Raw genomic sequence first — 22,619 nt, 5'->3', positions numbered from 1 at the left:
CATAGAAAAAACTTTTAGTTTACAGGGGAGTATCTCAAAAATGATAGCGAAGGGGGAAGCCATAATCAAATTATAATGTATGAGGAATCTTTTTAAATTAAAATATTAAATAAATTAGTTATTCCCTTAAATCTTCTCACATATTAGAAGGGCATAAGCTACTCTGGTCCTTTAAGACTACATCATGTCTTGGCTCTGGTTCATTGCTCATAATGTGGCATTCATCTTTGGTGGTCATGGAAACAGAATAATTTTTAAAGTTACTTTCTTACACTTGGCAACCCCTAACATTTGGGTTTCATAGAAGAGTTAAAAAGGCAAGTATTTTATATTAACTATGTATTTTTATTAAGAACTTTTCTTTTTAAAAGACAAAGAAGGCCAAAGTAGGCATTGAAATTAATTCAGGTATACATTGACATCATTTTCATGTGAGCAAACCCTGCTGAATATCTTAAGTGCTGGGAACTTTTCTTTGTCAATGAGGGCTGTGAAACCTGCACTGATGCTTATACCTGTGTAGTTTCTAGAAGTTGAATATGTGATTTAGGCTTTATGTTATCCTATGCATAAGATGGGTACAATGAGTGTGGATCTCATTGAAGGTTTGGATACATCAAGTGGAAAAATCCCCTTGAGGTGTATAAATGACTCTCCACTTAAAGCATAGGAGGGGAATGAAAAGGTGCACATGAGACAAAGTTTGGTTGGGAAGGCAATATTCTGAACTGAAATACCTGCCTAATAGAACTTGTTTTACTGAAGATGATTCTCCCCTTGTGTGACTCCCTCTCCTCAACATTTCCTGTTACTTGGAAGATATTTATAATCTCAGCATCTTTCAAATGGATCTCTCCCTGATACATGAAGGTTAAGTCTTAAAATAAGTTACACAGAGGCTTTCAAATAGGTCTTTATGAAATATGGGGACGCAGACTAGAACCTGATCCTGTCAGGATAGTGTTCTAGATTAACAGAATTCTCCACTCCGTTTTCAGTTTTGCTCCAAAACCCAAAGCTACTGCAGTCTATGGCCTTGGATATGCCTTCGCAAGGAAGACAGTGTGAGCAGGGTATTACTTATGCCACCATCAGCTGAAACCCCATCATACTGCCATAACATTTCAAGTAGTATAGCTAATATCTTCTCCAAATTAGGAAACACATTCCACATAGACTGTCAAGGAGTGGGTACCTGGGAGGAAATTTTGCCTGGAATGGATATGCTGTTTTTATTCTCCTTGACACTTGTGAATGGACAGTGGCCATGAAATTTTCCATGTGCCTGGTGTCTGAAAAAATGGTCCTTGCTTATTGGTCAAGTACCCTATGGCATGTATCTTTAATATTCCTTTCTTTTTGTGTGTGTGTGTATTGTGTGTCTGTTATTGACTATGCATATATATGCTTCATGTACGGAACTTTAATATGAATGGTTTTACAATGTGAACATTTTTCCATTTTTGTTATTTCAGAAGCAATCAGTTTGCAATAGTCATGTATTTCCATAACAAAATTTAGAAATGATATTTAAATATACTTGTGCTTATTACTCTCATGTATGTTAATTGTGATAATATAATATTTATGCATTGCAAACACAGCTGAAATAAATATCATTTTACATCTGAAATTATAAATTCTTTTAAAAATATTAATTATAAGTACTAAAATTCTTAGTTAACAAATATGCATATTTTAATATTTGACAGATCCAGTGAAACTGCTAAATAAAACAACTTGTAGAGGATTTTGCTGACATTTTCATGAATTTCCAAGCCTTTTATATAATTAGTTGTAGTATGCTAATCATTAATACACAGAATACTTAATAACAAGTCTATGACAACAGGATCAAAGTATGAGAACTTAGTGCTTTATAGACCATCACTTATTTTGTTTTCCATTCTTCTCTTGTGTCCTTGATCGACTGTATAATTGTTCTATCTCATCTTCAGATTTACAGATGTCAAGGATGGCATCTACAACCTGAGTGGACTCTTTAGCAGCCTGTCATCTTTTGTGCTTGAAATAGTTTTTGCAAGCAGCTCATGCTGTTGGCTATAGGAATTCAACATCAAAGTAGTATAGTTTGTGTCCTTCGAACTATGGGAAGCCTATTACAACCAAGTGTTTAATGTCTCCAGTACCCTAGTCCAGATGCTGGTACACACTCATACCAATTCAACTTGGTCCCTTTTACCTTAATTCTGCTATGCCCAGAACCTGATAATTTGGACAATTTGATGAAGCCTGTAGTTCTTCTTTTCAGTGTAATGACCATTAAGATCAGCTGCATGAAAGACCCATTTTTTGAGATGCAGATATACTGCAACAGGATGGCTGCCTTGGTTTTGTGTGTAAGTAGCCTCTTTACATTTATTTCTGTGAGCTTGAATCACCTGGTAGATCTTTATGGCCAAACTAGTGCGGAATTTCCACATGATTCTCCTGTTAGGAAAGAAGTCTTGATAATCAAACATTTTACAGCTGTTTTCCTAATAGGGCTCCTGATATCCACCAGAAGCCTTTGGTGTGATAAATTTTCTGTCTGAGATTAGCTATTTGAAACTAGAAAGTTGGGCAAATGCCAAGTGTGCTTCCAAAGTGGCCCCTCAAAAAGCCTGAAGTGAGGGTTCCTTGAACAAAATTTCCTATTCCCACACAAAAGTCATGTAGTCATCATCTCATTATAATTAAAAGTTTTGGAAATAAAGCAGCAGCTTGGTTCTCTGGGTGCATGAAAGCTTACTTTCTCCTCTGTCCAACATGGTCTTTTATTCATTTAATTTTTAAGAATTCACTTACTTTACATCCAGATTGTAGCCCCTCCCTTGTCTCCTCAAGGTCCTACACTTCCTCCATGTTTCCCTTTCCCCAACCCTCAGTCCTCAGAAAGGGGGAGCCTTCCTCTCCTACCATCTAACCCCAGCCTATCAAGTCTCATCAGGACTGCTGACATCTTCCTATCTCGCAATTCTTCCATAAGACTCTCTGTGCTCTGCCCCAAAGTTTAGCTGCAAGACTCAGCATCTGCATATATCCCATGCTGGGTGGAGTCTTTCAGAGGATCTGTATGGTAGGCTTCCATCCTCTTCCCTCTCTTCAACTAAAACCAATATATGTTCGATTTGCTCTTCTGAATGAGAATTAAGCATCATCCCTATGGTCCTCATTATTTGGCTTCTTTAGGTCTGTGAATTGTAGTATTGTTATCCTGTATTAAAAGGCTAATATCTATTTATAAGTGAGTATATACCATGCACATCTTTCTGGGTCACTCAGGATGATTATATCTAGTTCTATGCATTTGCCTGCAAATTTCAAATTTTCCTCATTTTAAAAAGCTGAGTAGTATTCCATTGTGTAAATGTACCACAATTTTCCTTATGAATTATTTGCTTGAGAGACATCTCGGTTGTTTCCTGATTCTGGCTCTTACAAATAAACCTGCTATGAACATAGTTGAATAAATGTCCTTGTAAGATGGAACATCTTTTGGTTATATTCCCAGGAGTGGTATAGTTGGGTCTTGAGGTGTCATTATTTCGAGTTTTCTGAGAAAGTGCCAGATTAATTTCCAATGTGATTGTACAAGTTTGCACTCCTCATTCTTGACAGCATGTACTGTTACTTGAGTTTTTGATCTTAGCCATTATGACAGATGTAAGATGGAATGTCAGATTTTAAAAATTAATCTTTTATCCAATCATTTTTCTAAAGGTCTTTGTCATCTGTAGAAGTTATCTGGTAGAATTCTCATGGTCACATATGTATATTACCTTTTCCTCTGTGAATAGCAATACAGTGACTTCTTCCTTTACACTAGAACTCCAAGTAGTATATTGCAAAGATATAGAGAGAGTGAGCAACCTTGTCTTGCCCTTGATTTTAGTGGAATTGCTTTGAGTTTTTCTCCAATTAATTTGATGTTAGGTGTCAGATTGTTGTATATACTTTTTATTATGTTTATTTATGGGCCTTGTATCTATGATCTCTCAAAGTATTTTATCTTGAAAGATATTTGTATTTTGTTAAATGCTTTTTTCTGCATGTAATGAGATGATAATGTGATTTTTTCCAGCTTGTTTATATGGTGGATTATACAGATGGGTTTTAGTGTGTTGAACCATTCCTGCCTCCCTAGGATGAAGCCTGCTCTATCGTGTTGGATGACATATCTGATGTCTTCTTGGATTCAGTTTCAAGTATTTTATTGAGTATATTTGCATCAATGTTCATGAATCAAAATTGTTTGAATTCCTTTTCATTTTGAGTCTTTGTGTGGTTTGTGTATCATGGGGTCTTAGTTCTCAGGTTTGTGTAGTAATTGTCACACAGACTCCATTGGAGAGGGGTGACAGAGCATTATGATGAAAACCAACTCATACCCAGTGTCTGGGATTCTTTAGCAATTTTCTTGGCTTCAAAGAGCTTAGGTAGTCTTGGCTCTGTCATCAGCAGCACAAGATGGATATCTCATTGCTCACTCCATGTGCATTCAGAACCTGCTGCTTCCCTTTGTGTTCATACCCTGTTTTGTTCACTCCACTATACTGGGAGAGTATAGTGAGATCAAATGTGGCTATACCTTTTCTGATAGCATCTCCTCAGATTTCTTCAGGGCTTCTGATTCTACTTCATGATGCCAAGGCTTAGCTTATATCCAAGCCTTCTTTAATTCTTTCCCTTCCACTGCAAATGGATCCACTGCAAAAATGGCCACTTGTGGCCTCTCACAGAGTGAAACCCCAGATGCTCTATACAGTGAGCTCAAAAGAATGACAACCACCAGAGCCTTTCCCACACTCTCATTTCTTGCACTCATCACATTTCCTGTGGACCAGCTGTCCTTTTTGACTTTTCTTTGAGTCATGTATGATCTTTATAAACCTCAAAGCCCACCCTGAGTGATACACCTTTTCCATAAAAGCTATTCCTTCCAGAACACTTCTACAAAATGAAGACAAACCATTCAAACAAATGAGCTAATGGGGCCATTCTCACTTATAGTGCCTCACTTGTCCTTTCCATGGCCACTCTCCTGGATTACCTCTGGATATATTTAATAAGCAATGAGTACTGGCTTTCCCTAGTGAGCTCCAAAGTATCTCACTTCTCTGGGAAATTCCCACACTTCCAGGCATATCTTCTGTCATACTGCTATTATCCTGGAATTTTTCTGGTCAATTTCACAAGAATAGGCTCTTACTTGCTCTCCCCAGAATCCTAGTTCTAGATGTTCATGGGCATGATGACTGTTTTGAAATGACAATCTCATTGCCTCTTAGAACAATCTCCATATGTCTTGGCCTAGATCCTGTCATACATCTCTTGTCCATATTTTCCATGGAGGGTGTTTCCAGAAATAATCATGATTTTAACATCTCCATAATCTCACGTCTAACTCTAGAGTCCCAATATTGCACTGGTTTTCCTGGTGATGGTCAGCACCATTCTTTTCATCTCTATACCCTGTATCGTAACTCTGGATGATTAGTTCCATCACTATATTTCTTTTTTCCATTACATTCTTTTTAAAAACTTATTTATTCATTAATTCATTAATATTACATCTCAATTGTTATCCCATCGCTTCTATCCTAGGCCCACTTCAATATCTAGCTATGCTCACCTATCTCCTTTACTGTTTTCCCTGAATACTCTCCCTAGATGTAAGACCACCTATGCTAACACCACATCCCAAGTCCTACATGTAGATACTCATATTACAGTTGATTTTTGCCTGATGATGCACCAAAGAACCTCATCCACTAACACCATATCCAAGCGAGCCATAGAAGCTCCTGAACTAACTTTCCCTACTGTGTTCTTCCAATACCCACTTCATCAGACCCATGTCCTCATTCCCAGGCTTAGCTCCAGTTGTGCAACATAGTCACTGGGTTTTGTTCATATTCTTCTTAGAATCTGGACAGAACAGAACATGGCCTTCCAAAATTACCCACATCCTCACATGCTTAGCCCCAGTGTCTGAAACTCGTGCACTGGGTTTTCAGCGCTAGTATTCCCAGTATCATTGCCACTTCTGCCAAATCTCTACTGTAAGGCTTACCAAAATTTTGTATTTATTTATCAGGTATAATGTCCAGACTCTATTCTGACAGCATAACTCCTGTACCTGTGGTATTAGTTCTGATATTTCTACATCAGGGCTGCCTTTACCTGGTGAATTCTCCAAGACTCATCCTTATTACTAACCCCTAAACTTCTAGGCCTATGTAATTCCATGCAGCTCATGTACCTACATTCCCTGTTCAGTTTTACAGAATCCATGCATGACTATACTGTTCATGCTCATGGATTATTTATCAAACCCTTGTTTTCTTGATGACTAGTCCCAGAATTTTACCTACAGATATACCCTATATTATACTCCCCATGTTGAGTCACAAAGATCCTACACATGCTTTCCACTGTATTCCTGTAGACAATCCTATTCTGGCTGTCTCTACACATCAAGGCCTGTCTAATTCCATAGTATCAGAGTGTATACATTCTTTATTGAGCTCCACACAACCTTAACTGTCATCACAGTCTGTATTCTATAATGCTAAGATTCTGTCATGCAGGTTCTGGACTGTGATGTTTTTGTTTTTTCTTTAAAAAAAATTCAGGATATATTTTCTGAGTACACTTTCTCCTTCCACATCTGCTTCCAGGTCTTCCCCATCTCCCAAGGCATCCATTCAACTCCATACCTTAATTATTTTTCTCTTTTTAAAACAAACAGAAAATAAAAAGAAAATGGAATATATACAAAACAAAACATATAAACCACAAGAAATACACACACACACACACACACACACACACAGAGAGAAATATATATACACACACAGAGATAAGAAGAGAGACAAGGAGACAGAGACAGAGACAGGGAAAGAGACAGAGACAGAGAGGTAAATCCACAAAAACACAAAAGCAGAAACATAATATTAAAACAAAAGATAAATGCACTAAGCAAAATGAAGCAAAAGTAATTGACAAGACCATTGTTGAGTTGGTCACCCACTGCTGGGCATGGGGCCTACCTTTTAGAGTTCTTTTTATAACAACTTAGACTCCATTGAACAAAGCAACTCTTTCTTTTTCAGCAGCAGTCTCAAGCTTCCCTCATGTGGAGAATCCACAGTTCATTGGATATATCTGAGAAAGGGGTCTTGGTTCTCTGCATGTATTCTTCTTGACTGGAGCCTCAGTTTCTGCAATACCTCCCTGCCTCAATCCATAGGACACTCCCAAATCTTCAATCCCCCCACTCTTACCTGCAACTCTCAGCACACTGCCCAGAGTCCAGCTTCAAGTCCCAATAACTGTCCCTATCCACTGCTGGGCCAAGACATTCATGAGGACATTTATGTTGGGCTAAAGTCCACCTATAACTGGGTAAATATCATGGATGTCTTTTTGGGTCTGGGTAATCTCACTTAGGATGATCATTTCTAGTTCCTTCCATTTCCCTGCAAATTTCAAGATTACCATGTTTTTAATAGCTGAGTAGTATTCTATTGTGTAAGTGTACCATAGTTTCTTTATCCATTCTTCAGTCGAGGGACATCTAGGTTGTTTCTACATTCGGGATATTATGAATAAAGCTGCTAAGAACATAGTTGAGCAAATGTCCTTGCTGTATGGTGGAGCATCTTTCAGGTATATACCTAGGAGTGATTTAGCTGGGTCTTGAGGTAGAACTATTGCTAATTTTCTGAGAAAGTACCAGATTGCTTTCCAAAGTGATTGTACAAGTTTGCACTCTCATCAGCAGTGGAGGAGTGTTTCCTTTTTCTACATCCTTGCCTTCATATGTTGTCACTTGAGTTATTGATCTTTGCCATTCAGATAGGTATAAGATGGAATGTCAAACTCGTTTTGATTTGCATTTCCCTGATGACTAAGGATGTTTAGCATTTCTCTAAGTGTTTTTCAGTCATTCTATATTCCTCTGTTCAGGATTCTCTCTTTAGTTCTGTACCCCATTTTTTAAATTGAATTATTTAGTTTGGCAGTGTTTAATTTCTTGAGGTCTTTGTATATTTTAGATATTAGCCCTCTGTTGGATGTAGGGTGGGTAAAGAGATTTTCCCAATTTGTAGGCTGTTGCTTTGTTCTGTTGACAGTGTCTTTTATCTTACAGAAGCTTTTCAGTTTCATGAGGTCCAATTTATTAATTGTTGATCTTAAAGCCTGATTTGTTGGTGTTCTGTTCAAGAAAATGTCTCCTGTGCCAATGAGTTCTAAGCTCTTTACTACTTTTTCTTCTAACAGATTTAGTGTGTTTGGTTTTATGTTGAGGTCTTCGAGCCATTTGAATGTGAATTTTGTACACAATTTTTAACAAACTGACATACAGTTAGACCAGCCCCATGTTTTTGTAGGTGCTGTCTTTTATCCATTTTATGGTTTTGACTTCTTTGTCCAATATCAAATGGCCATAGATGTGTGGATTTATTTCTGGGTCTTCAAATTGATTTGATTGTTCAACTGGCCTGTTTCTATGCCAGTACCATGCCAGTTGTATTACTAGTGCTCTATAGTACAACTTGAAATCAGGAATGAAGATTCTAATGGAAGATTTTTTTATTGTACAGGATTGTTTGTTATCCCGAGTTTTTGTGTTTTCCATATGAAATTGAGAATTGATCTTTCCAGTTCCATAAAATATTGTGTAGGTATTTTCATAGGGGTTGCATTGAATCTATAGATTGTTTTTGGTAGGATGGCCATTTTTACTATTTTGATTCTCCCAATCCATGAGCATGGGAGGTCTTTCCATTTTCTGATATCTTATTCAATATTCTTCTGCAGAGACTTGAAGTTTTTTTTCATATAAGTCTTTCACTTGGTTGGTTACAGTTACACCAAGATACTTTATATTATTTGTAGCTATAGTAAAGGATATGTTTTCCTTAATATCTGACTTTTTTGGAGTTTATTTTGTATCCTGCCACTTTGCTGAAATTGTTTATCAGCTGTAGGAGTTCCTTGGTAGAATTTTGGAGGTCAATGATGTATACTCTCATATCATCTGATAATAGAGAAACTTTAACTTCTTCCTTTCTTATTTGTATCCTCTTGATCTCCTTTAGCTGTCTTATTGCTCTATCTAGGACATCAAGTACTATATTGAAGAGAATCAGACAGAGTGGACAGCCTTGTTGTGTCCCTGATTTCAGTGGGGGTAGCTTTATGTTTCTCTCCATGTAATTTGATGTTGGCTCTAGGCTTGCTGAATATTGCCTTTATTATGTTTAGGTGTGTGCCTTGTATCCCCAATATCTCTAAGACTTTTAACATGAAAGGGTATTGGATTTTGTCAAATGCTTTTTCAGCATCTAAAGAGATGATCATGTGTTTTTTCCCTTCAGTTTGCTTATACAGGTGATTACATTGATTGGTTTCCATAAATTTAACCATACCTGCATGCCTGGGATGAATAACATATTTTTAAATTGAAAAATAAAATCATTCATATTACATGACAATTGCTATCCCATCCCATGCATCCTCCCATTCTTCCCTCCCTCCCACTTTCACCCCATTTCCCTTCCCTATGACTGTGACTGATGGGGACCTCCTCCAATTGAATATGATGCTAGGGTATCAAGTTTCTTCTTGGTAGTCGGCTATCCTTCTTCCGAGTGCCATCCGGCCTCCCCATCAAGGGGACATGGCCAAATATGGGGCACCAGAGTTCGTGTGAAAGTCAGTACGATGGATGAGATTTTTGATGTGATCTTGTATTCAGTTTGCCAAAATTTTATTGAGTATTTTTGCATCTATGTTCATAAGGGAAATTTGTCTGAAATTCTCTTCTTAGTATTGATTCCTCTGTCTCTATTTTGTGGAATAGCTTGAGGAGTATTGGTATTAGTTCTTCTTTGAATGTCTGGTAGAATTCTGTGCTGAATGCATCTGACCCTGGGCTTTGTTTTGGTTGGGAGATTTTGATGACTGATTCTATTTCCTTAGGGGATATAGGACTATTTAATTTGTCTGCTCTTGGTTCAACTTTGGTAGGTGGAATTTATCAAGCAAATGGTCTATATCATTTAGATTTTCAAATTTTGTGGCATATAAGCTTTTGAGATAAGACCTAATGATTCTTTGGATTTCCTTGGTATCCATTGTTATGTCTCCCTTTTCATTTATGATTTTGTTAATTTGGGTATTATCTCTTTGTCTTTTAGTTTGTTTGGCTAAAGGTTTGTCTATATTGTTGATTTTCTCAAAGAACCAGCTCTTGGTTTTGTTGATTCTTTGAATTATTTTCTTTGTTTCTAATTTATTGATTTCAGCCATGAGTTTGATTATTTCCAGCCATCTACTCTTCTTGGGTATGTTTGCTTCTTTTTTTCTAGGGTTTTCAGGTGTTCCATTAAGTTCCTTGCATGCGATGTCTCTAATTTCTTTATAAAGGCACTTTGTGCTATAAGCAGTCCTCTTAGCACTGCTTTCATTGTGTCCCAAAGGTTTGGATATGTTGTGCCTTCACTTTAATTTAATTCTAGGATGTATTTAATTTCTTTCTTTATTTCATCCTTGACTCAGATATCATTGAGTACAACCTTGTTCAGTTTCCATGTTTCTATAGGCTTTATGTTGATTCTATTGCTGTTGATGTTCAGATTTAGTCCATTATGGTCTGAAAAATACAGGGGATTATTTCAATTTTTTGTATCTGTTGAGACTTGTTTTGTGACCAATTGTGAGGTCAATTTTGGAGACGGTTCTGTGTGGTGCAGAGAAGATATTTTCTTTTCTGTTTGAGTAAAAAGTTCTGTGCATGTTTGTTAGGTCCATTTGATTCCTGACCTCTGTTAGCTTGAATATTTCCTTATTTAGTTTATGCCTTGAAGATCTGTCCATTGGGGTGAGTGGTGTGTTGAAGTCTCCCACTAGTATTGTGTTGTGATTGATATGTGAATTAAATTTTAAAAGTATTTCTGTATCTGACTTTAAAAATGGAAATGTCAACATATACAAGTGAATTACAAGTGAGTTCTATGTTCGTAAAGTCAAACCAAATGTTTCTGCCTAAAAAGTTCAATAATTAATATTCTGTATCTGTTAAAAATTATTTCTTTTATGAATGTGGGTGCCCTATTATTTGGGGCATAGATATTCAGGATAGCAATGTCCTTTTGGTGGGTTTTTCCTTTGATGAAAATGAAGTGTCCTTATCCATTTTTCTTGATCAATCTTAATTGAAACTCTACTTTATCAAGTATTAGAATGGTTACTACAGCTTGCTTCTTGGGTCCATTTAATTGGAAAATCTTTTTCCATCCTTTTACTCTCTATGTTTGTTTCTGAGATGTGTTTCTTGAACGCAGCAAAATGATGCATCTTGTTTCCACATCCATTTTGTTAGCTGTGCCTTTTTACTGAGAAGATGAGGCCATTGATGTTGAGAGTTATTAATGACCAATGATTCTTAGATTATTTTATTGTGGAGTTGGAGGTGATTGTGTGTAGCTGTACCTGTTTTGGTTTTGCTGTTGCTGTTGGTCTACTATGGTTGATCTCATTGTGATGGAGTTTTCCTTCTACTATCTTCTGCAGAGCTGTGTTGTGGTTTAGATAATGTTTAAATTTGGTTTTTTCATGGAATATCTTTTTTCTTTTCTTTTAAAAATTTTTTTTATTAATTTATTCTTGTTACATCTCAATGGTTATCCCATCCCTTGTATCCTACCATTCTTCCCCCCCCCATTTTCCCATTATTCCCCTCCCCTATGACTGTTTCTGAGGGGGATTACCTCCCCCTGTATATGCTCATAGGGTATCTAGTCTCTTCTTGGTAACCTGCTGTCCTTCCTCTGAGTGCCACCAGGTCTCCCGCTCCAGGGGATATGGTCAAATATGCGACACCAGAGTTCATGTGAAAGTCCTACCCCACTCTCCACTCAACTGTGGAGAATGTTCTGTCCATTGGCTAGATCTGGGTAGGGCTTTAAAGTTACTGCCTGTATTGTCCTTGGCTGGTGCCTTAGTTTGAGCGGGACCCCTGGGCCCAAATCTGCCTATCATAATGTTCTTTTTGTAGGTTTCTAGGACCCTCTGGATCCTTCTACTTTGCTATACTTTGCATATACAGGGGGAGGAAATCCCCCTCAGGGACAGTCATAGGGGAGGGGAATAAGAAGAAAATGGGAGTTAGAAGGGAGGTAGAAGTGTTTAAGAACCCTAAATAAAGTAGGTTTAGAAGAATCCAAGCTGATAGGTAGTGCCTAGTCATGGATTAGGCGTAGTGGACAAGTTCTTCTCTAATATACTAGAAGAATTGATGGGTTGACAATGTTGTTTAAGGAGGTTGGCAAAATAGAAGCTACTGATGCTTGATTTTCTCTGCCCTGCTCCCTAAGGGGGTTTTATGGTTTTGTTTTGTAGTCTTCATATATTCCATTTTGAAAAAGAATGGAAGAAAATCTGAAAACTCAGAAGTTTCACTGGATTCCTTCATGTTAGAAAGGAGTACAGAGCAGGCTATATACATAGAGAGTTTGCAGATAGATGTTGAAGTGCTTTGAAAGCAAAATGAGACAGTGGGAGGAGAATGACAGGGTTCATGATTGGTATCTGAAAGTAGGAATATACTGGAGGATAAAAGAGGGATACAAACTAGACTGGAAGGCAGACTGTTGTCCTTCTGTAGGCACTTTCAGTTCCAGAAGCCCAGAGTCCCTCTGTGAGACAAGGGGCCAGGAAGTGCAGGAGTCCATACAGAGACAACTGTCTTCAGCCAAGTGCACCACAAGAGGATTTGCCTGGGGTTACACAGGCAGCTTCAGCTTTTCTGCAATATATGCCTACTAACAATGGTGGTCATGGTTATAACGTGTTGACACAGCAACCAATAGAAATTTTAGATATAAAGTATTATATTTTTCTTTTAATGTATATTTTATTTATTATAATCTATTCACATTACATCCCAATTGTTATCCTCCCTCTTCTTATTCCCACCCTCCCTTCCTCTTCTGCCTATTTCCTTCCCCTAGACCTCTGATGGGGTGCCCTCCTACCCTGTCTGTCAACAGCCTATTAGGTCTCATCAGGATAGCCTGCATCCCCTTCCTCTGTGTACCCAGTATTTCATCTTGTTAAGGGGCAGTGACCAAACCGTGGGCACCAGAGTGCATGTCAACAGTTAAGCAGCATTCCCCCTTTTGTACCCCTATGTGGAGAATAGGCATTCCATTGATTACGTCTGATCAGGAGGTCTTGGTTCTCTGCATGCATTGTCCTTGGCTGGTGCATCAGTTTGTGCAGGCCTCTTTTTGTCCAGATCTGCAGGCTTTGATGGTCTCCTTGCAAAGCTCCTGCTCCCTCCTGGACTTTCTATCCTTCGCACTCTTTCCTACAACCCTCAGGGCTTGGCCAAGAATCCAGCTTAGGGTCCCAGTATATGTCCCATTCACCATTGGCTGGAGTCTCTCAGAAGAAATCTATGCAGAAGAAATCCACTTATATGTGAGTATATGCAAAGCATGTATTTCTGGGTCTGTATTAACTCACTCAGAATGATCATTTCTAGTTCCCTATGTACGCCTGCAAATTTCAATATTTCCTTGTTTTTAATAGCTGAATAGTATCTAGTAGTGTAAATGTACCACAGTTTCTTTATCTATTCTTTGGTTGAGGGACATCTAGGTTCTTTTTAGACTTTGGCAATTAAAAATGAAGCTGCTATGAGCATAACTGAGCAAATATCCTTTTTGTATGTTGGAGCATTATTTGGGTATATGCCCAGGAGTAGTATTGCTGGGTCTTGAGTAGCACAGTTTCCACTTTTCTGAGGAAGTGACAGATTGATTTCAAAAGTGTTTGTACAAGATCGCACTCCCACCAGCAGTGGAGGAGTGTTATCCTTTCTCCACACCCTCTCCAGTACGTGGTGACACTTGAATTTTTGATATTAGCCATTCTGAAGGGTGTAAGATGGAATCTCAGAGTAATTTTGATTTGCATTTCCTGATGACTAGGGACCTTGAGCATTTCTATTCCTCTGTTGAGAATTCTCTGTTTAGCTTTGTATCCCATTTTAAAAACTGGATTATTTGGTTTAGGGTATTTAATTTCTTGAGATCTTTATATATTTTATATATATTAGCCCTTTGTTGTATATAGAGTTAGTGAAGATGTTTTCCCAGTCTGTAGGCTGTCTCTTTGTTCTGTTGTCAGTATGCTTTACCTTACAGAGCTTTTCAGTTTCATGAGGTCCCATTTATTAATTGTTGGTCTTAGAGCTTGACCTATTGGTTTTTTTTTGTTTTTTATTTTATTTTATTTATTTTTTATTAATTTATTCATATTACATCTAAATTGTTATCCCATCCCTTGTTTCCACCCATTCCTCCCTCTGTCCCACTCACCCCTACTCCCTTTCCCTATATCTGTGACTGAGGGAGACGCCCCCCCCATATATGCTCTTAGGGTATCGAGTCTCTTCTTGGTAACTTGCTATCCTTCCTCTGAATGCCACCATGCCTCCCCATCCAGGGGACGTGGTCAGAGATGGGGCACCAGAGTTTGTGTGACCTATTGTTTTATGTTCAGGAAGTTGTCTCCTGTGCCAATGAGTTCTAGGCTCTTCTGCATTTTTCTTCTAACATATTGTATCTGGTTTTATGTTGATGTCTTTATTCCACTTGGTCTTCAGTTTTGTGCAGAATGACAAATATAAATCTATTTGCAGTTTTCTACTTGGAGACATACAGTTGGACCAGCACTATTTGTTGAAGATGCTGTTTTTTTCCCCCATTGAATAGATTTGGACTGTTTGTCAAAATTCAAGTGTCTGTACATGTGTGAGTTTATTTCTGGATCTTTAATTCAATTCCATTGATCAATTGACCTATTTCTATGCCAGTAACATGCTTTTTTCATTACTGTTGCTCTATATTACAACTTGAGATCAGGGATGGATATTCCTCTCAAAGATCTTTTATTGTATAGGATTGTTTTTAACTATTCTGAGTTTTTTGTTTTTCCATATGAAATTGAGAATTGATGTTTCAAGGTCTGTAAAAAATTGTGTAGGTATTTTGATAGGGATTGCATTAAATCTGTAGATTGCTTTTGGTAAGATGGCCATTTTTACACTGTTGATGCTTCTGATCCATAAGCAGGGGGGCTACTGACTTTTTTGAGTTGATTTTGTATTCAGTCACATTACTGAAGGTGTTTTTTCAGATGAAGGAGTTCCTTGGTAGCATATTTGGTGTCACTTATGTATACTATCATATTATCTACAAATAATGATACTTTGACTTCTTCCTTTCTATTTGTATCCTCTTGATCTCCTTTAGTTGTCTCATTGCTCTAGTTAGGATTTTAAGTGCTGTATTGAAGAGATAAGGAGAGAGTGGACAGCTTTGTTGTGTCCCTGACTTCAGTGGAATTGATTTAGGTTTCTCTCCATTTAGTCTGATATTGGCTATAGGTTTGCTCTATATTGCATTTATTATGTTCAGGTAATATGCTTTGTTTCCCTGATCTAAGACTTTTTATTTCTTTATTTTATATATACATTTATATCATTAAAATATATAAAATACATACATACATACATATATACATACATACATACATACATACATACATATATATATATATATATATATATATATATATATAAAATATATAAAATACATACAGCAAGAAGAACCCAGAACAACCAGGAATTATATTCATGTTACATTCATAGTGTTTTGGCTGTTTGTATTTTGCAACCTTGAAGAAAACATTTTCCTATCTTAGCTCATCTAAAATTCTGAATGTAAGTCAATAGGTATCATATCTCATCTCTATCAACTTAAAACATCCACTTAGACCTAGAAACATCTTAATCCCTAAACAACTAAAATTAATTGTGAAACTAAACTATCTGGTCTTCAACCCTACCAGAGACATGAGAAAGAGTAAAATTAATTATCTGAGTAAACAGGAAGTGCACGTTAGCAGCTTCCAAAAAAAAAAAAAAAATGACAGAGACAGTTTGCTGCCTGATCAGTCACCCATAGCTCTCTAAAACTTTAAAGCATCATCTTCATCCTTATGGTCTAGTATATCTGACAGACATATTTGTGAGGCAGGAACTATTGAGAACATGCTTTCTCTGTCTGGGAAGAGATTGGCTATTGACTCTGCCTGCATCCAAGCTTGCCAAGTTTCAGGCAGAGTTCTGTCAGTGGTCGAAACAAGGACCTTTTCCTCAGTGGCTTATTTGCCGTATTTGAAGCTATCTCCATAAGGACGTTTACTGATGCTCATCATCACTGTTGAGGTAGGATGGATGTTGCTAGGAGTTAACCTGTCTTGTTGTCAAAGAATCATTAAAACAGTATAAACCTCTTTAAATGCCATATTCTGTAGTTCTCTGAGGGTTTTGAAGACCTTATCTAACTATTTTACTTTATCTGTCTATAGAACCATACCTATCAGTTACATCTAGGATGTATATTCTTGTGAAATAGATTAGTAATCAAAATGATCATGATTTGATCAAGTGACAATTGACTTGTCTAACTTACTTATCCTAAACAGTCTGCAGTAGGATTTTCGAAGTATTGGAGGTAAACCTTGTGTTCTACTTGAGTGGTATGGGTACAGTACTTCATATTAGAGTAGAAATATATATAATGTGTGTGAAGAATATCTTAAATTTGAAATCTATATCAATGTATCAAAATTAAACTTATTTTGCATCAATATACAAATTTCTATATCAATGAATTAAAAATAACCATTTGAGAACAGTTAAGACCTTAAGTTGTGGAGTCAACACAATAATCTACTTTTTGTCCTATCATCCCTATGTATTTCTATATTCCCCTTTCTTTCTTTTCAGCCCCTATCTCCAAATCTAAAAAAGAAAGATAAAAGAAAAGAGAGAAATCCCTGAGTTCAATCTTGTTTTCTCTTTGGATAAGACAAATAGTAACCTTATGACCAACTGCCAATGAAAACAAACATCTAAAGCCCAAGAAAACAACTAAAAACCTACCCATTCACCCTCTTAAATGAAATGGGGTGTCATTCCCTTAGGGTTTCTTCCAGGGATTTGGGACAAATAATACTTTTGTAGGGGCATGAATACAACTGGGAAAAATGGTTAAACAAGGTAGGAATATCATTTGTGGTTGAGTTTCTAAATTCTGAGAACTACCAGGCTTAATAATAGTCCTGTGTGTGACAGTCTGAAATGCTGTACCAATTGGGACGAGAACCTTTCTTTGAAGTTTTCTTTGGAGTTGTCCTGTTTTGATGGAGTAACAACTGAAGCACTTGGTGCTGGAGCATGAAGGATGTAGAATGACAGTGTCCAGCATGCTGAGAGAAATGAATCCTATCAGGTCTGGTTCAGCTTCAAATACAGTTCTTTTGTTCTGAAAACATATACTTTCTCACAAGCATTATACCATCCTAAATTTATAAGTGTATGAAGTGGACAAGGTAAACCTAGCAATTCAGGCTAGTTCTCTGCTCTTTGCATGAGCAGAAGAAAGACATCTATAAATATTCATTAATGTCCAATAGTGAATGGCATCTAGTCCTATGTCACATGTATTCTGTAACAAATATGAAGCATTGACTATGCATAGACATTCGTGTCTCAGCCTGTCTCAGAGATATTCCCATGTTGTGGGATCAGGAATATAAATTACCTGCTTGTTCTGCAGATTTAAGATTTCTTTACATCCTAATTCTAGTCCCCTACCCCTGGATCCAACCCTCCCTCCCTCATGGCCTCTCCTTCCCTCATCTAGCCCTCAGAAAGGGGCCTAACCTCCCCTAATATTTGATTTCAGCTCATCAAATCTCATCTGTACTACCTGTATCCTTTTCTGCTGTGGCCTGGAAAGTCCACCCAGATGAGGGGAAGTGATCCACATTGAGAGACCAGTGTCCATGTCAGAAGTAGTCCCTACTCCTCATATTGTGGGATCTACAAGGAGACTGTGCTGCCTATGTACTACAATTGAGATGAGTGTCTAGGTCCTCCCCATGCATGGCCCTTGGTTGATGCATCAGTCTCTGCAGGAACCCTCTCCTTTGTCTAAATATTTTAAGACTATATTTTATTTATTCACTTTACCTTCTCTAAGACTTTTAACATGAATGTATGTTGGATTTTGTCATGAATTTTCAGCCTCTAAGGAGGTGGTCATTCGTTTTTTTACCTTTAGTTTGGTTAGATGGTTGATTGCATTCATTGATTTCTGGACATTGAACCACCCTTGCACACCTGGATGAAGCCTACTTGTTCAAGCAGATGAAGTCTTTAGTGTGTTCTTGGATTTGGTTTGCAAGTATTTTATTGAGTATTTTTGTATCAATGTTTATAAGAGAAATTCATCTGAAATTCTCATTTTTTGTTGGGTCATTGTGTGGCTTAAGTATTAAGGTGATTGCGGTTTTATAGAATGAGTTAGTCATGAGCCTTCTGTTTCCATTTAGTGGAATAGTTTGAGGAGTATTGGTATTAATTCTTCATTGAATGTCTGGTAGAATTATATGCTGAATCTATATGGCTCTTTCATTGTGAGACTTTTGATGATGACTGCTTCTCTTTCCTTAGGGAATACAGGATGATTTAATTTGTTTTCCTGATAATAATTTAACTTCTGTAAGTTGAATTTATATGAAAAGTTTTTATATAATTTGGGTTTTCAAAATGTATGTCATATAAGCTTTTAAAGTAAGACCTAATGATTCTTGCAATTTCCTTCATAGCTGTTATATCCTCCTTTTCATTTCTGATTTTGTTGATTTGAATACTCTCCTTTTGCCTTTTAGTTAGTTTGGTTAAGGGTTAGTCTATCTTGTTGAATTTCTCAAAGTTCCATTGATGTTTGAATTGTTTTCTTTGTTTCTATTTTATTTACTTCAACCCTGAATTTGATTATGTCCAGCCATCTACTCCTCTTGGTTATGTTTCTTCTTTTTTCCCTAGGATTTTCAAGTGATTCATTAAGTTGATTGTATGTGATGTCTCCAATTCCTTTATGAAGGTACTTTGTGCTCTCCTCTTAGCAATGCTTTCGTTGTGTCCCAAAGGTTTGGATATGTTGTGCCTGCATTTTCATGGAAGCTTAGAAAGTCTTTAATTTCTTTATTTCATACCTGGCCAAATTTTCACTGAGTATCTCATTGATCAGTGTCTATGTGTTTGTAGGCATTTTGTTAATTCTACTGTTGTTGAAGTTGAGCTTTAGACCAAAGTGGTCTTATAAAAAGCAAGGGATTATTTATTTTTTTTGTCTTTTTTTTTATTAATTTATTCTTGTTACATCTCAATGGTTATCCCATCCCCTGTATCCTCCCATTCTTCCCTCCCTCCCATTTTCCCCTTATTCCCCTCCCCTATGACTGTTCCTGAGGGGGATTACCTCCTCCTGTATATGCTCATAGGGTATCAAGTCTCTTCTTGGTAACCTGCTGTCCTTCCTCTGAGTGCCTCCAGGTTTCCCCCTCCAGGGGACATGGTCAAATGTGAGGCACCCGTTCAATTTAAAACTTCTATCTAGACTTAAAAACATCTTAACATCTAAACAACTAAGCTTAATTGTACAACTAAACTCTCTCATCTTTAACCCCATCAGAGACTTGAGGAGGAGTAAAATTAATTATCTGGGTAGAAAGGAAGTGCAGTTAGGCATCTTCCAAAATTAGAAAAATGACAGGGATAATTTGCTTCCTGAACAGTCACCTAAAACTCTCTATAACCTTGGAGCATCATCTTCAGCTGTTTGGTCCATTATATCTGTCAGACATATTTGTGAAGTGGGAACTATTGAGGACTTGCATAACCTGTCTTAGCAGAGCTTGTCTGTCAACTCTGCCTGCATCCAAGCTTGCCAATTTTTAGGCAGAATTCTGTCTGTGGCATAAAAAAGGACATTTTCCCCAGTGGCTGGTTTGCCACATTTGAAGCCATTCCCATGAGGAGGTTCATTGATGCTCATGATCTTCTTTGAGGTAGGCTGGCTTTTGCCTTGTGTTAACATGTCTTGTTGTCATAGAATCTTTAAACCAAAAGAAACATCTTTAAATGCCATACTCCATAGGCCTCTAAGGTTTTGTAAGACCTTATCTATTTTACTTTCTCTCTATATAGAATCATATTTACCTGTTAAACCTAGGATGTATATTCTTGTGATAGAAATAGACTAGTAGGGATTCCAAGATGGCGCTAACCAATAAGCCACATATCTGATCTACTCTGAGGAGACCAGAGACATAAGAGGAGCAACAGATTGCTGTACTTTGAGAACTGTAGGTGAGTGGGGCCCCAAAGGCCGCAGACCAAACAGGGGGCCTACCCCCTGGGACAAGCAACATCCCGTAGGTACTAAACACACTCCCCAAACTCCACATGCAAACTTAAGCCTGTATATAAAGCACAGTCTCACTGTTTGGGGAGGGGATTTTTCTGGAGTCCCCAGACAAAGGAGTCTCAGTGAAGAGGGTGAATCTGCCCTAGGTCCTCCTTCCGCACCATCCCAAACTGCGGAGGATACCCGCCTAGGCGGAGTAGAAACACAGGCGGTGGGACCAAACAGAGACAGCTAAAGCGGGACTGCAGCTCGCTGGCTTTCCGGGGCCCAACCTAACACCGATCATAGCAGACTGAGCCTGCAAACAGAGGCAGTGAGAAAGCAGCTTGGACTGCTTCCACAGACCTATCGGGAGATGTGGGTTGTGCCTACAGCGATAGCTGAACATCATAGCCCTGCGGGAAGACCGGGTTCTGCTGGCTTCCACCAGAGCTCCGCAACCCTATTGTTCCTACCCAGCTGCAAGGCACTGGCCCTGCACTCGCCGAACAAAGGAACCTAGCCAGGGCTCCTGGCCCTGAGCAAGACAGGCACTCCCACATTATAGGGAGACAAGACGTGGGTGGGTCATGTTTGCAGTGTCTATTTGCTGACCTAGAGTGTTAGAGGAGTGCCATAGCCCGGCGCGAAGATCTGGTTCCGCGGGCGACTGCCAGAGCTCTGCAACCCTAAGCTCCCTAACTTCCCAGCTACAAGACTCTCTCCCTGCAGTCCCTGAATGAGAGAGCCTAGCTGAGGCTCCTGGCCCCAACAAGGCAGGTACTCTCACATTATCAGGAGATGAACCGTGGGTCTTGTTCGCAGTGTCTAATTGCTGACCAAGAGCGACCTTGGTCCCTCCAGGCATATAGTTCTGGGACAGGTTGGACACCACTACAGGGTATAAAGACAGAGCTAAAAGACAGCTACACCCCCCCCAGATGATCTAAACTACCTGGGGTGTGGACTACAAAGCCACAGGAAGGACAGGCAGCTGGGATCAACTTACATAACCAGAACGTATGTGTGCGGACCTTATTCTAGGTCTCAAAACTGCTGTTCTGAATTACAGCAGTAAAGTCCAAACAGATATCTACTCTGGCTGACTCAGCCTGGAGCCAAAGGTGCAGAGGAAAATCACCAGGAGTGAAACCGGATCACCTACCTGTTTCACGGATATACACCCTGATCCCCACAGGCAAGAGCACCTGACCTATAATCAGTCATCAATTAACCACTCTCAACCAGTGAAGATCACTACAAAATACCTTCCAACATCAGAGCCATCAAAATGACAAGAGGACAGCGAAAGAACACTAACAAAAACCAAAACAATTTGGCATCTCTGGATCCCAAAAATCACAATGAAAACAATCTAGAGAACCTAACAGCAATGGATAGGCAAGAAAATGACCTCAAGTCCTTAGTAAAGAAGATGATAATGGAAGAAACAAATAAAATCTGTAAACAAATGCAGGAGGAGGCAAACAAGAGGGCTGAAGAGTTAAAAGAGTCATATAAAGAGGCACTTGAAGAATTTCAGAAAAATATAAATAACCAGATGATGGAAATCATTAAAACAGTACAAGACATGAAGATAAAAATGGAAGCTATGATGCAGGAACACACAGAGGAAAACATGATCAAGAGGCATCAAAGAAGAAAGCAAGCATCTCAGAGGTGGCCTTATCTAACAGATTGCAAGAAATGGAAGAACGAATATCAGGACTTGAAGATACAATCACAGAACTGGAAACAACCATTCAGGGAAATGCTAAATCTGAAAAGTTCCTAACACAGACCATTCAAGAACTAAAAGACAACATGAAAAGATGAAACTTGAGAATAATAGGGATAGAGGAAAGAGTAGATAGCCGACTCCACAGCCCAGAACACATCTTTAATCAAATAATGGAGGAAAAATTTCCCAATTTGAAGAAAGAGATGCATACGAGCATACAAGAGGCCTACAGAACACCAAATACAATAGACCTGAAATGAAAATCTTCCCACCATATAATAATAACAACACAAAATATACAGAACAAGGAAAAAATATTGAAAGCGGCAAGAGAAAAAGGCCGAGTAACATACGAAGGCAAACCTATCAGAATTACTCCTTATTTCTCAGCAGAGACCATGAAAGCCAGAAGGGCCTGGACAGAGGTTCTGCAAACCATAAGAGAATACAGATACCAGGCAAGACTACTATATCCAGCAAAATTATCAATAACCATTGACGGAGAAGACAAGTTATTTCATGACAAAAACAAG

General features: G+C 38.2%; 1 pseudogene; it reads left to right on the top strand.

Annotated features, from left to right (window-relative positions):
- Positions 1–583: 583 nt before the first annotated feature.
- Positions 584–2,628, top strand: LOC127185191 (uncharacterized; annotated as a pseudogene).
- The last annotated feature ends 19,991 nt before the right edge of the window (positions 2,629–22,619 follow it).

The sequence above is a fragment of the Acomys russatus genome, chromosome X, assembly GCF_903995435.1.
Source record: "Acomys russatus chromosome X, mAcoRus1.1, whole genome shotgun sequence".
NCBI classification, from domain to species: domain Eukaryota; kingdom Metazoa; phylum Chordata; class Mammalia; order Rodentia; family Muridae; genus Acomys; species Acomys russatus.
Note: the sequence above shows the minus strand (reverse complement) of the source record. Positions and strands in the feature narration are given on the sequence as shown.